Genomic DNA, 14,977 nt, shown 5'->3' with positions numbered 1-14,977 from the left:
AATCTTTGATTTCAGTTGAGTCTTCCCTCTTTCATTCTTAGTCCATCTAGCTAAACATTTGTCAACTCTGTTGATCTTTTCAGACAACCAACTTTCAGTTTCGTTGATTTTCTCTTGTTTTCCTATTCTCTATTTCATTTACCTCTGTTCTAAACTTCATTATTTCCTTCCTTCTGGTAGACTTAGTTTTAGTTTGTTCTTCTTCCTTAAGTTACAGCTAAATTGTTGATTTGAGGTCTTTCTTGCTTTAATGTAAGCATTTATAGCTATAAATTTGCCCCTTAGCACTGCTTTCTGTGTGTCCCATAAATTTTGGCATGTGGTGTTTTCATTTTTCTCTAAAGTATTACCTAATTTCCCTTGTCATTTTTGATACATTGGTTGTTTAAGTGTATTGCTTAGTTTCCAAAACTTAGTAAATTTTCCAGCTTGCCTTCTGTTGCTGCTTTCTAACTTCAGCCCCTTGTTGAAAAAGATACTTTGTATGATACCTGTCTCTGTAAATCTAATGAGACTTAATTAATGGCCTAACATATGATCTATCCTTGAAAATATTCCATGTGCACTTGAGAAAAATATGTATGGTATTATTGTTGTGTGGAGTGTTTTGTATATATGTGTTAGATCTAGCTGGTCTATTGTGTTGAGTCCACTATTTCCTTACTTATATTTTGTCTGGTTATTCTATCCATTATCGTGAGTAGGGAAATCTCCAACTATTACTGCAGATTTATCTATTTCTCCCTTCAATTCTGTCAGTGTTTGCTTCGTGTATTTTGAGGATCTGTCATTAGGAACATAAATGTTTACAATTGTATCTTCTTGCTCTTGATAATATTATTAATGCATAATGTTCTTTGTCTTTTTAATTTAAAGCCTGTTTTTTCTAGTATTAGTATAGCTACTCCTATCCTTTTTTTGGTTACTACTATATGTATGTAGTATCTTTTTCCATCTTTTCACTTTCAATCTGTTTGTGTGTTTGGATCTCAAGTGAATCTCTTATAGACAGCCTACAGTTGGATCACATGCTTTTATCCATTCTGTTGAATTGTCTTTTGATTGGAGAGTTTAGCCTGTTTGGAGAGTTTAGCCTGTTTACATTTGAAGTTATTACTGATAAGGAGGGACTTCTCTCATTTTGCTATTTGTTTTCTATATGCCTTAGGCTTTTTTTGTTACCTCATTTCCTGTATTACTGTCTTCTTTTTAGTTCATTTCTTCTATACTAAAATGTTTAAATTCCTTTTTCATTTCCATTTGTGTATATTCTATAGATATTTTCTTTGTGGTTACCATGGGGATTATATTTCATATCCTAAAGTTGTAACAGTCCAATTTGAATTTATACCAGCTTCACACCAACAACATACAAACTTTGCCCCTTTACAGCTCTATCCATACTCCTTCAATTATTGATGTCACAAAATTATGTATTTGTACAGTGTGCCTCAAAACAAACAATTCTTTAAATGTATTAGTCTCTCAAGTTACACAAAAAACAAGAGTTGCAAACCAAAGTTACAATATTAGTTTTTAGACTAATAGTTTTTTTCCTTTAAATATATTATTCTCTTAAATTATGCAGAAAACAAAAAATGCAGATACAAACCTTTGTTATAAGAGTACTAGCTTTCAAAATTCACCTTATATTTACCTTTAATGGGATCTTTCTTTCTCCATAAGGCTTCAAGTTACTGCCTAGTATCCTTTCCTTTCACCCTACAGGACTTCCTGGCCCATTTATTGCAGGGCATGTCTAGTGGTAATGTACTCCTTCAGCTTCTGTGTATCTGGGAATGTCTTAATTTCTCCCTCACTTTTGAAGGACAGTTTTGCTGGATGTCGGATTCTTTTCTGATACTTTCTTTTAGTACTTTGAATATATCAGACCACGGCTGTCTGGCCTCCAGAGTTTCTGATGAGCAATTTGCTGATAATCTTATTGAGGAACTCTTGTATGTGATGATTTGAGTCTCTCTTACTGCTTTCAAGATTCCTTGTCTTTGGTTTTTGGAAGTTGGATTATGGGTCTTGATGTGTGTCTCATTAAGTTAATCTGACTTCGAGCACAATGAGCTCCTCGGATGTTTATATTCATAATTTTCACCAAATCTTTTCCCCATTATTTCTTCAAATATTCTCTGTCCATTTCTCTTTCCTCTCCTTCTAGGACTCCACAATATGAACACTGGTCCATTGCATAGTGTCTTATAGATAACCTTAGGCTGTTCATTTTTCTTCAATGTTTACTCTTTCTGTTCCTAAGACTCGATAATTTCCAATGTGCTGTCTTCAACTTTCTGATTCTTTGTTCTGCCTTTGAATCCTTCTACCAAATTTTTCATTTGTTATTGTACTTTTCAGCCCCAGAATTTCTATTCCATTTCCTTTTGTTGAAATTTCTTTTGTTCATACATCATTTTCTTGACTTTTCCCACATCCTCTTTTAGTTCCCAGTTGTTTTAAAGTTTTTGTCTAATGTATCTGTCATCAGGTCTTTTTTCAGGAGAACAGGAGTAGTTTCTGTAGATTTTTTTCCCCTTTGAATGGGCCATACTTTCCTATTTCTTCGTAGGCTTTGTTATTTTTTTGTTGAAAACTGGGCATTTGAATCTAATAATGTGGTAATTCTGGATATCAGATTCTCCTCCTTCCCCAGGGTTTGCTGGTTTTGTTATTGTTTTTATTTTTATTTTTTGATTGCTGTAGGCTGTCTCTGTGCCAATGATCAGCCTGGGATGTAAACTTAAGGTCTTCTGAAGTTTTATTCTGAGTCTTTTGCTGGGCATGTGTGGTCACTTTCTAATTTTGTCTGTGTATGCAGTTGGTTTTCAAATGTCCTAGTCTTTAATATCTGGCTCCCCGCAGGGCAAAAAGAGCAAAATGAATAGGCAGAAGAGGGTGCTAGCTAGCCCTTTAAAAATCCTAGCAGTCTCTTCAGCTGGAGGGAGAGGGGCTTGCAACAATGGGTGCCCATCTTTTCGTATTCTGTGATCAGAAACAACAGTCAGTGATCCAAACAGAGATCCCTGATATTTGGAGGAAAGGGTCTTTTTTGCCTACCCTGGTTCCCACAAGTTATCTGTAAGCTGCACAGGCCTAGGAGTATAGGATGGGCAGTTGTTACTGTGCTAAGAGCTGAAATTGACCAAAATTAATCACAACTTATATCCAAACCTTCTCCTGGTAGTTCCAAGTCTTTAGTAACTCTGGAGTTCCAAAACAGTTACATCAGTGCAATTCCTATCTAGGTGGGGAAACAGATTCCTGATGCTTCCTATTCCACCATCTTCCCAGAATCCTCTTTTCAAGGATCAATATATATTCAGTTCTATTGTTTTCATTACTTTATTAGCACTGCCAAAGTCTGTGGAGTTTTTGCTTACTCATACTGTTTTTCAGTGCAAATATCCAGCATGTCAGTTGTATCAAGGATTAAAAGACTTTATGTACCTCACTTAAAAGGGTAATTTCTACAAGAAAACACTTTCAGAGCTCAGAATAACTGACAAACCACAGCACTCCTGGACTGAACATAACCCAACAGACTGCAGGTGTCCTGCCTTTGACTTTGAACATGGATGCGTTAGATACTTTCCTTGACTTAACTCTCTCTGCTTGTTTCTCACTAGTGGAAGGCTTAGAATGAAAAGTGATCACAGGAGGAAATGAGAGGGAAGAGGCAGTTAAAGTCACTATATGGAGCTGTAATCTACAAAATGAATGTTTTCCTATAAAATAGGTACACACACACACACACATATATATATATACACATATGTACATAAAATACATACATGTATGCCACCATCAAACATGATTCTATACTCAAGAAGATAATCATTTTCTAGGAAAAACAACAGGAAGCTAAGAAATTACATTAAATACTGTCTACTAACACCCTCTTTTTCTGTAGCAAATTGATTTTAAAGCCCTTACTGCATGCCCGATATAAATTCATTTGGATTATTGCAATCCATACAGCCATCCTATGACATAGGTACTATCACTGTTTTTGTATTCCAAATAAGGAAACCAAGGCTTAAAGAAGTTGCACAGGTTTTCCAAGGTCAATACCTGATGAAAGGAAGAGAGAATTAAATTCAGATCTGACTTCAAAGCCCAAGCTCTTATTAACACATGTAAAAAGCTTAAAATGGTGCCTAGCATATAGTAAGCAATTAGAAAATATTAACTACTGAAACAGTACAATAATTTATCTTAAAACAAAGTTGTGTGCCTTTGACAGTAGGTCGACCTTTCTGTGCCTATATTTCCTCATTTATAAGATTAGGATACCTATTTCACAGTTATTATGGAAACCACATAAATTCAGGCTATAAAGACATTTAGAAAAATACGTAAGAGTTTAAAAAGGCAAGGCACTATTGTATCACCATTACAGGTAAAATCTTCTCTCTTGTACCACAAAGGAGGCTTTTACACTGTAAGCACAGAAGCCTAGAACTTAATGCACCATCCTCATAACAAGTTACATTAATAAACTTAGTAAAGCTGTACTAAATTATTCCAATATGATTCTTACCGAATGACAAGCAAAGAAAACAATGAACTCTATTCATGAGTGTGATTATAAATTTGGTGCTTAGGAAGCTATATTTGCTCTTTCAGTTCACTAGCACTGAGGGTGAATTTGGGTTATGCACCAGCAGTTCTGTTCAAATACAGCCAGGACAAAATACCTATAGTTAGAAGCATAGCAGTGTAACTCTAAATTTTGGGCACAGCTAACTGCCATATTTACTTATATTAAAAATGAAGAGAATAGCATTCCAAAACCCTGTTCTTTGTGTCAATGGTCTGGTTGTCAATTTTAAATTATTCATAAGTCTTTTTTATTGATATGTATTAGTTTTATGTTTATTTTTAATACTGCTATGGTTTTGGTTTCTTTTTAATCATTCTGAAGAGTTAAAAAATAAAATAAAAAGCTGGTGAGGGAGATTTCTCAGTCGATTCCACTAGTCACCAAAATCAGAACTATTCTGTGAAAACTAAGGATACTTGGAACAGCCTTCTTGTAGTTGAAAATTTAAAGTACACATATCACACAAAACCAAAAAAGTACCCAACTATTTTTAAGTGTGTATCCATGAATATGGCTTTATCTGCATATTCCTAAACCTATTTTTCTTCCTTTAGGATTTTTATCCTAAGGGTAATGTTGGTGAACCCCTTTGTAGTCCATAACCATTCATGCTCCCATTTTTAACTCTCCAGAAAAAATCCATTACTTACAAATCACTTCAATATCTGGTACTTCATTTTCTGGAAACTCTTTATGTCTAATCTAAATTCCTTATACTGAAATTTAAACTTGATTCCTCTCATTTCTATTTTCTCTGTAAAAGACAAGTAAAACCAGGATGCTCAAAAAAGATTACGCCCATGCCTAGGTATATTTAAACTGTCATCATTTCTAAATCTAAAATACTAATAAAGTAACAGTTATTTCAGATGTAATTGTTTGAACTGAGCTAACAAAAGGTTGTTCAGTAGATAAAAATGATTTGTCAACAGCTACCAATAATAAGGAGAGAATATAAAATGAGTTCATTTCTCCATCTACACCTGAAGCAATTAACAACTATTTTCTGAGCACTAACTTTCTTTGCCAGGAACTGAGCTAAATGCTAGAAATAAAGATAATAGATACATTCCCTGATTCCAAGAAGCTTAATGTTTAGTGAAGGAGACAGATAAAAAAAAATGACTACATGGCAGAGTTGCAGACCCACAGTGCTGTAACATTTAACTCAGAGCAAAGGCAAAGACAAAAGTGAAAAGAGAGGCTTCCTGGGAAAGGTGACCTCTAAGTCAAGTCCTAAAAGAAGAGATGAAAGTTTGCAAAGGGCAAAGACAAGCCAGATCAAGAAGAGTGCATGCTCTAAAAAGAAAGTGGCCTGCTTCTGAAGTAGCAAGTAGTTCCTTATAGCTGGAAGGTAGGGTATGCATGGGAAAATGTTAGGAGATAAGAAAGTAGGCTTGTGCCATTTCATGAAGGGCCAGTTTGCACTACAAAGGGCAGTTCACATTTTCCATTACCATCTTAATCATCTTAAATACACCACTACTTTCCTGTAGAAGCAGAAAATCTAGAGTTCATACAAGGAGAACTTATAATTCCTAAGAATAAAATTAATAGTGTTCTATTGTCTATGATACCCAAAGTCCAACCTTGAAGTCATGGCATCAGTCTATAAACATGAACATTCTCCCTACAGCATCTGGACCTACAGTGAGTATCATTATATGATGGATGATGATACAAACCTTAGCTATCCCTTCCAGACCTAGAAAAAGTCTTCCCAACTTCACGTCGTATGTCACACTGAATTTGACAAAATCACTTTCAATCATGCATTCTGGCTTTTAGGAACAGAAAAAAAAGAATACATCTTTTTCTATCATCTATCTATCAATCAGCAATTGTGCATGTGTACTTAGCAAATCCTGAGAAAAAGGTACTAAAATAGCTTCCTAAAAATAAAGCAACAGAAAATTAAAAATGGAAGATGATGCAGAACACAATCTACTTTTAATAACACTAGTCATAATTTAATACTGAAATTTTTTAACCTCGAAACATACTTATACTCTGAAACACTGGTTTGATAAAATTTGCACTATTATGTCTGAGTGCCCATAACACCTGCCCTAAGATATAAAAACACACCAACAAATGTGCAAATCCAGCAGATGAGTCACTCTGCCTTAGCCAATTCAATAATGTGATCAGTACCAATGACAACAATCCCAGTACCTTTAATCACAGGGAAAAAACATCATCCTTGGGAACTCTCAAAGAAACCCAGTTTACTGCTTTATGTTGCAATGTAGAAATATGTACAAGGAAATCAAACACTGTCTTCTAGCAACATCAAAGTGATGAACTTTCTGTATGACAGATCATGTAGCTCTCTCTACTAACACTTCACAGATTGCACCATGGAAAGAAGGTACATGATTATAAGATAGCAATAAGAAAACATAGGCATTCTCCAGAAAACATTTATCATTAACTCTGAAAATAGGAATGAACATATTTGATCTTATGGAGACAGTGCATTGTTTTCTGTAAGCATTTTACACTAGAATTCTATGTTTATATGCTTCAACTCAGTTATTTCTATAATGAACTTAAGTAACTGTGTCAAATTAACAAATGATTGCTTAACCTTGCAATAAACCTCTAGTTTATAAATTTACTATTTGATACTACTCTGCTGGCAAGGACTAAACTATAGCATGATTAATATTTACTAAACTGAGCAACAGAGGTTAAAAAAGTATGGGTGTTACACCATTTTCCTTAGGTATGGTACACCCTACAGTTCTTTAAAAGCATTTGGCTTTTAGCACTTTATTCTTTAAAACAACAAAACACTAACTTCAAATCACTCTAACTTCCAACTTCACGTTAAATTACAAGTTATTCAAAATCAATTAAGCTAGAAACATCAACAAAACAGTTACAATACAAAAAAGTTAACAAGGCAATTTCTAGGCATCTTCACTTTTTATGTAATATGCTGAAACTATTTTCTGAGCACCAATTAACAGAAAAGTAAATAAAAGGGTAATTTTCAAAAAAGAATATGTAAGTGTGTAAGTAGAATATACCATAAATCTCTATTTCCAAACTCAGGTGGTTATTTATTATGCTAGTTGCTAGACTCATACTAAAAACCTAAATATTGACTATGTGTATATAAAATGTACATACACACACACAATCTGCTCAAAGTTAAGCCACAGGCCAAGTAACTCTAAACCTCAGAACAAATTGCTCATGACCAGCTCATCAGTTTCTGCATTAAACTCAATCTAAAAGGCTCTTAAACTTATTCTCAAAGGAACACAAACTTGATTATTTATTTTCTGCTTTTAGAGTAAGGTATTCATGATTACTGTTATAATCCAGCATTAAACTGATTCAAATATACCACAAATAAAAATGATGTGTGTTTTCTAACACTCCTCACCCTCACAAAATGCACCCCCCCAAAAAAATGGTTAACAAAAATATCAAAAGTATCCATTTGATGAACTTTAATGGGGCCATTAACAAGCATTATTTAAAGAATTATTTAATGACATAGAAATGTTCATGGTATAAAGTTAAGCAGAATAAAAGGACAACACTGCTCTTTTAAAACACAATATGGTATCTGGAGTGGATATTCGAAAAGAAAAAAGACAATAGTGGAAAAACTGAGGAAATCCATACATAAAGTCTGCAATTTAGCTAACAGGATTGTATGAGTGTTAATTTCTTTGTTTTGACAACTGTACCATAGTTACAGAAGATTAACATTAGGGAAAGCTGGGCCTATGAGCATCTCTGAACTATCTTTCCAACTTTCCTGTGATTCTAAAATTGTTCTGAAAAAAAGTTTATTTTAAAAATTATTCTTCATGCCTAGGAGCAAATTTGAAAGGATTCTCGTTTAAAAAAATAAAAATTACCATTTATTTTTCTCTCTCCCACCCGTACACAAAATACATAAAGGCAGAGGAAAAAGACTATATATACTAAAACACACTAAAATGTTAACATCAGTTCACCGGGTGGTAGGATGAAAAGAATTTTTCTGTTAATGTTTTCTATACAGAATTGCTTTTATAATCAACAACAAATAATTTAAGAACATACAAATCAATACTTTGTTAAAGGTTCCTTTAGAAATAAAAGCCGTAAGTGTCTAAGCAGAGCTCAAAGGCAGACTACACACAAAACAGGTTAGGGCAGAGCGTGAAGAACACAGCAGCCAAGGGAAATTGCCTGAAGAATTTAAGTAGGCAAAACCTAGTTAGTCAATGCTGGAAACCTGCCAAGACACAAAATGTATTAACTACTCTTAGGCTAACAGTGCTCACAGCGAGCAAACTTATGCTCAGAATTCACATCTTAGAGAAATATCCTGAAAGGGCCCCTAATACTAAGAATTTATGGAGATACAGAGCCTGTGTTTATTCCAAACAAAAATAATGCAGTTGTGCAACTGTTTTATCTGTGCATGACTGCCTTCTGAGGGCCTTCTAGAGACACTCTTCAGCACCATACTCTAAGTTTTCCTCCTCTACTACTTTCCTCACACTTTCTTACCTCCTGTGCCCAGTCCTTAGCTCTAGGCCTAAAAATGGCACTCGTTGCATGAAGAGGGTTAGAGACCACTGGGATTACAGAATCAAATCCCATTCCAGATATCTAACAGGTTAGTATCACAAAAGTTTTATTTCTTTTTTTTCTGACACTTTCAGGGTAAAATGTGTTCTAGCAACTCCATTAAGCCATATGAGGAGAAAATTTAATCAACAACAAAGGTTCCCCGATCAAAATGAAAAAAACAGAATACATTTGGTCTGTTAAAGGCATCATCCAGACTGAATTTTGATAAAGAATCTCTTCCAAGCTGTAATCAGGGTGATTTGTGTTGTTAGGCTATCTGCTCCTACTGAAACAGCGCTGTGCAGCCAGTTCTGGGTTTTGTATTGTTTTTAAATATAGGTTTTAAATTTTATTTGTTTATTCTCACTCTCATTGTCAGCTAAAAGTAAAAAAGCCCCAGAACTGTTGCTTAATAAACATTTATGTGCACGTCTTTTTTTACTCTTTCAAATTCTTGGGGACTCTTACACTCAGATATCCAGGCCTGTAAGATAGGTGTGAAATAAAGCCCTATACTTGAAGACAAAAGAATATTTTATGTGAAAGTACATGGTCATTATTTCATGAGCTTCATAACAGCAATTTTAAGCTTCATGAAACCTTTCTGCTTACTTTCCAGTCTTGGTCTAGTTTAAGAAAATAGAGGCTATAAAAGAAAGTGCTCCTCAGGTATGGGGGTCACTATTTTTTATTGTTGTTATTGTTTTAAATACTAATAGAGATAGATGCTGTTTCTCATCAAAACAGAAACAATTGATTTTTAAGGCTGATCTTTTACATACCACTAAGAAAAAAAAGTTGCCAATTGAACTATGACATGCCACTGATAGTAAGAACACAAATTTCAGTGAATAAAATTGAAAAATGTCTCTTAGGATCAATGATATATAGTATCCTGTCAATGAAAACTATCAGCTCATTACAGATGACACTCACTAATGAATGGATGTTAAAAATGTATTTCTTTTGCTCCTTCCCAGATGCTAAAAGATAATCAAATGGTAAGACATCAGAGCGTCCAAGACTCACTGTTCTTTTGAGCCATGATAAATAAAACTACAACCAAATAATCTCACACTTTTACTAATTAACATATGCTACTTAATAGTTATTTAGCAAGATCCCTTTTTTAAATGGAGCTCAAAATTATCACTTAGATTTGCCTGAACACTGAAACACCTGACAGCTGTTGCATGAAAATGCTTTGAATTGTAGCATATCATAAATGCTGGAAATTTAGCATATAGTACAAAATTTCTCTTAGAAGTAATGTTATCATGTGGCTGTCAAAGTGAGCAAGTATACCCAAAGACTCAGGCAGCATCAGATGCCCTCCTGTTCATACCATATAGATTCAAACTGGCATTTGGATTGTAGTAATTACAGCAGATGTGATGCCTGAAGAGTCTATCTGGGCAAGACAATTGCCTAAAAGTCATTATCCAAGCTGTATGACTTCTTCCAAGGTAGGTCACTCCTTGAAGTTCCTGCAGACTAGGAATGGACCTAGGTAAAGGCGAACAGACTCAAGGATTGAGACTACTGTTTATGGTGGATTCTGATCCTAATCCTCTCCCTTAAACTCTTTTAATTTTTAACTTTAAAAGGTGCCTAACGTTAACTAGTATTTTCTTTCAGTTCCACTTGAACTATCTATCATATGCAATTCCAACATCAACAGCTTTGGCCTAATTATCTCGTATTTCTTTGGTCTAGTTATTTGGTAGTTATTTCAGCTAAAACAGGAATAAGATCACATAATTGGACAGCACAAATATGGAACATCACAGGCTAATGAAATAATGGTTCAGGTACAATTTTTCTTGAAGTATTTTCTTTCTTACTAATTCACTGAAAAGTCTGTTTAAAATTTCAAATAACAGAAGAACTCATTTTTTAATTATTTCATTTATAAATAAACCAAAGGAAAAGATAGCCAAGTAAGGCTTTAAATTCCTTGTTGAAAAGGTTGAAATTGTTTGTTGGGTTTGCTAGCATGCACATTTTCACGTTTTGATTAATTAAAATGTTACAAATTAATATGCTTGTCTGTCTCTTAGAAAAAATATATAGAACACATTTCCTCCCCTCACCCCCACAAGAAATTATCTGAGTTGCTCTTTTCCTAATGCATGGTCTGACTGTCAGGTGAGTCAGTCACACTTGCTTTAGTAATAAAAAGACAACCAAATCATCATTCAACTACCTAAGGCAAGGTTATTCTGAAAAGTAGAGAAATAAACTACTTATTTGAAAACAGTATTTATCTTTACATTATTAAAAATGTTAAGATTATATCAAAGAATAAGAAAGGGCTTTTGAGGTAGCAAATTATACTTTCAAAGGTACAGCCAATATTTTTTTTTCAAGAATTTTGGTTGATTTGAAGATAAAAAATTTTAACTGATACCAAAGCACTTAAGATTATATAAAAACTTGTTACCATTTGTGAGCAGGCCTTCAGCTGGCAGCAAATGCAGCATAATTAGTGTTGGGCCTGTTTCAAGAACTAGCTGTGCCATACCCTTAAGCAAATTACTCTTCTACTAGATATTTTTTAAACTTGCATTGCTCCAAAGGCAGTATGTATTTACGAGTGGAATATAAGCAAAAATCTGGTAAAAGTTGTGCAGTACATCATTTTAGGTTATAAATCTACCTTAAGGAACTCAGTATTTTTTTTAAATAAACTTTATTTTTTGAAAAAATTTTATTTAGAGAAAAACTGAAAAGGTAATAGAGTTCCCATATACCCAAACCCAGTGTTACCTAATATTACCATCTTACATTAGTATAGTATATTTGTTATAATTAATAAACTAATATACATTATATATAGTCTATACTTTATTTAAATTTCCTTAGGTTTTTACATAATATCCTTTTTGTTTCAGGATCCTATCCAGGATGCCACATTTCATTTAATCACATCTCCTTATGCTCCTCTTGGCTATTAGAGTTTCTCAGATTTTTTCTTTTTTGTCAGATGACTCTGACAGTCTGAGGGAATGCTGGGCAAGTATTTTATAAAATGTCTCTCTAATAGGATTTTTCTGATGTTTTTCTCATGATTAGACTAGGGTTATGGGTTTTCGGGAGGAAAACCATAGAGATAATGTGCCATTTTCATTACATCTATCCCTTGAAGCATACTATCAATATGACTTACCTGTTGACGTTGATACTGATCACCTAGCTGAGATGGTGTTTATGAGGTTTCTCTGCTGTCCTCCCAACCTCCTTTAATTAGTGGACTCTTTGAAGGAAACCATTATGAAGAAAACACACTTAGGGAGTAGGGAGCTATGCCCTACCTTGATGAATACAAGAGTATCAACCTAACTTGGAATTCTTCTGCAGATTTCTCTCTCCTTCGTTTATTTTTATGTTCTATTATTTCACTGGTATAGAGCCATGGATAGCTATTTTATACTTCAGATTATAATCCAATACTACCGTATACTTTACTTATTTTCTTGCTCATGCTCAAATTATTCCAACTTTGGCCATTAGGAGCTCTTTCATTTGGCTCCTAAGTATCTTTGGCATATTCCTATCATTGTGGTTTGTTTAAGCACTTTCTTACTTGTTTGCACCACAAGATGCTCCAGGCAATCTTATATATTTCTTGCCCAGTCCTAGAATCAGCACTGGTTCCTTTAACTGGAGAACTGTATTAAACACCAGGATCTGGGAAGCAGCTGTGGTCTTGCTACTATTGTGTCACTGCTGTCAAGGGGGTTCTGTTTTTAACTGAATTTTATGTCATTTTGTGGAGAATCTGCAAAACAAAATATGGAAATCAACTCATGCACAGACTAAACTAGGCCTGTGGAGTTTTAAAATTAATTAATGCAATTGCAGATGTTTTGCCATCACTTTTTTACATATGTCTTTTGAAAATAATCTGAAAACTGTGAGAATGGGACATGTCCTCTTTTTTTTTCTTTTTTGAAACAGGAAACGGAACAAATGCATAATATCAGAAATAAAAAGGAAGCATCATTATGCTGTCTGTAGGTCAGCAAGCAGTTCACCAATTCTTGGTCTAAGGACCTACTTTAAAAAGTTAAGGATTTTTCAAAAACTTTTTGTTTAATTAGGTTCTATGTATTGATACTTACCAAATTAGAAATTAAATCTGAGAAATTTTTAAAATATTAATTTATATAAAGGAATAATAAGCCTATTACATATTAACATAAACAATATTTTGATATAAAGAACCTTTTTAAAAACCTATTTTCCAAAAAACTTAGTGAGAAAAGTGACACTATTTTATATTTTTGAAAATATATTTAATGGCTGGCTTTACAGAAGACAGCTGGATTCTTACAACTGATTCTGCAATATGTTGTTTTGGTTGAAGTATATAATCATATAAGAAAAACTAGCCTTACACAGATATATAGCCGGATGTGGGGAAGTTGAGGTTCCTAAGGCCAGGATCCTCACTGAACTTAAACTACCTGATGATGTAACTGGCCTGTTGCTAGGCTACCACTTCCACACCTTTAGGCAATAAGCTATTACTGTGCTATATAGAGCTCAGCCCAGTACTCTGGGCGGAGGCAGAGACTAGTGCTCCATCTACTGCCAGGAGAACAAACCGGGTAATAAACACTTACACCCGAAAGAACGTTTTGCTGTCAATTTATTTGGTCACACTGAATCCATAGCAAACTTGCCCAGGGCTGAAACCCATTGGCAAGACAATTGGCGAAAGTCGAAAGGGTTCATTGTTGACTAAGGAAAAAGACGGCTGCCCTTATGGAACGGGTGCTTCAGCGGGCTGCCCCTGTGAATGGGGAAACAGTGGATTGTCCCCAGTGGGTATGTGGTCTGAGGTGGCTTGCCTCTTAGAGAATTGGGCCCCACCCCAGGACTGGAGGCAAGTGAAGGTGACACCTGAGACAGTAGGGGTGGCTCTTAGCATAGTAAGAAGATCCTTTGAGAAGCAGAGTGCCGGGAGGCAGCAGGGACTGTGGGTTGGCTGCTTCTCAGTCTTAAAAAGGTCTACAGAGGAGACCCAAGAAATGGCAGCATGAGAACGCGAGGTGCAAACTTCTGTGGATTCCCTGAGGAGGGAAATGGCATTGATGCAAGAGGAGGTGGCACGAGAACATGAGCTGCAAACCTCTGTGGATTCCCTAAGGAAGGAGATGGCCTTGATGTGAGAGGAGGCAGCACAAGAGCATGGGTAGCAAGGTGCCATTGGAGACGAGATGGCAGCACTGCCAGGTGTTCTGAAGGAGGAAGAGGCCATTAAGAAAAAAGACGAAATCCTGACAGAAGCACAGGCAGAGGTGGCATGAGAACGTCAGCTGCAAAGCATTGAGGTGAAAGTAAGACAACTTCTGAAGACTGAGGTAGAAAGGTAAAGATTGTAGCAGAGGAGGCACTCGGGGGAGGGGAGAGAAAGGTGCCATCAGCCCCAAAAATGGAGGAGCTGGGGAAGGATGAAGGGGTGGTGCCGGAGGCACTAGCACCTCCTGTACTGAAAGCACACCCAGTGGTTGTAAAGAAAATAAAGACCCACCAGCTGAAAGTTCCCCAAGGAGAGGAGCAGCCCCCTCCCCAGGTCGTGGAGCACTCTATGGTCCACCCCTATACGCAGGCCGAGCCAGTGGATTTGGGCTCCTGGTTTCAGCAGAAGCCCTCGGAATCAGTATCGGCTTGGCTCCTGCGTCTGTGGGACTTAGAGGTGGATGGAATTGTTCTGTCGGGATCAGAGATGGGAATGCTGTCTTCCCTGACAGTGCAGCCTGCCTTGAGGCAGCG

The 14,977-nt window shown here is 35.6% G+C and overlaps 1 protein-coding gene across 4 annotated transcripts in view; it reads right to left on the bottom strand.

The window, feature by feature from the left end:
• FRS2 (fibroblast growth factor receptor substrate 2) overlaps positions 1–14,977 on the bottom strand; it is a 162,260-nt gene that overhangs the window by 49,088 nt on the left and 98,195 nt on the right. The window contains exon 4 of one of the 4 annotated variants that reach the window (XM_036920951.2): positions 3,943–4,080. The exons of 2 other annotated variants lie outside the window; for them this stretch is intronic. The gene's annotated coding sequence lies outside the window, so the exon portion shown is untranslated. Of the gene's footprint in view, positions 1–3,942; positions 4,081–12,782; positions 12,802–14,977 lie in introns of those variants that run through there. One more of the 4 variants, XM_057486859.1, reaches the window with a different exon arrangement.

This window comes from Manis pentadactyla, chromosome 10 (assembly GCF_030020395.1).
Source record: "Manis pentadactyla isolate mManPen7 chromosome 10, mManPen7.hap1, whole genome shotgun sequence".
In the NCBI taxonomy this organism is placed as follows: domain Eukaryota; kingdom Metazoa; phylum Chordata; class Mammalia; order Pholidota; family Manidae; genus Manis; species Manis pentadactyla.
Note: the sequence above shows the minus strand (reverse complement) of the source record. Positions and strands in the feature narration are given on the sequence as shown.